Source organism: Aplysia californica, unplaced genomic scaffold (genome assembly GCF_000002075.1).
Source record: "Aplysia californica isolate F4 #8 unplaced genomic scaffold, AplCal3.0 scaffold00390, whole genome shotgun sequence".
Lineage (NCBI taxonomy): Eukaryota > Metazoa > Mollusca > Gastropoda > Aplysiida > Aplysiidae > Aplysia > Aplysia californica.
In genome coordinates, this window is record NW_004797660.1 from 634913 (window position 1) to 635977 (window position 1065).

Genomic DNA, 1065 nt, shown 5'->3' on the forward strand with positions numbered 1-1065 from the left:
AGAGAGAGAGAGAGAGAGAGAGAGAGAGAGAGAGAATAATGGTCATTTAGTGCATAGGGGGAAAAGCAAAAAAGACAGATATGAACAAAAGGGCGAAGGAGCAGACAAAACTAAGGCCTACCAGAGAACTAAGAATAACAACAACAAGAAAACCAGTGAATCACCACAATGTGGCTTTTGTAAAGGCCACTTGGGGTACGGACATTCATGAATGAATCGACGGTATTTCCCCCTGCCCCATCCTCATCTCAACTATTACCATTTCAACGCACCAATCCCCCACACAAACAAGTTTTTTGTAGCTTTAGTAAAAGTTTAACGGCACTTGCAACACAATACGGTCATATAAGTGCCGAAGATTGAAGGTGTTACAAGAGAGTAACATGATACACAAAAAAGGAGGAGAGATAAAGACGATAGATGTTAGATAGGAAAGAAAGAGCGAACCACACCAGAGCACACACCAACCACCCACATACAAGTTTTCCGGTACTTACAACTCAATCAGGTCATATATAAGTGTCGAAGATTTGATGTGTTACAAGCGAGTAAGAAAAACAAAGATAAGGACGATAAATGTTTGATAGAAAAGAAGGAGTAAACCACACCAGAACACCCGCTGGTACGAGTTTGCTAACAATAAGAATACCAAAGGACCCCCCCCCCCGTGTTTTCCCCACAGTAAAAACAAAATAAACATAAACAGCAGCAACAACAAGAATAGCTAAAAATATCCCATCATAGGCAACTTCAGTTGAATGAATACGTGAATTGGGATTTTCCTTCTCACCTCCCCATCATCAGTTCGACGTACCAATCCTCTTTCCCAAACGACCCCTGCCCCCTTCCTTTTTTTCTTCACAGTAAAAATAAAGCAAACACAAACAGCAACAACAAGAAAAGCGAACAATCATATTATTAGCCATTTCAGCTGAAGTCCTGCGTGAGTCGGGGATTTCCTTTCTCCCCTCCCCATCACGACTTCAATCAACGCACCAATCCTTTCCATCATCTAAACGAGACTGCATGAACCTAGTGACGGACGAGACGGGACTGAGAGATGTA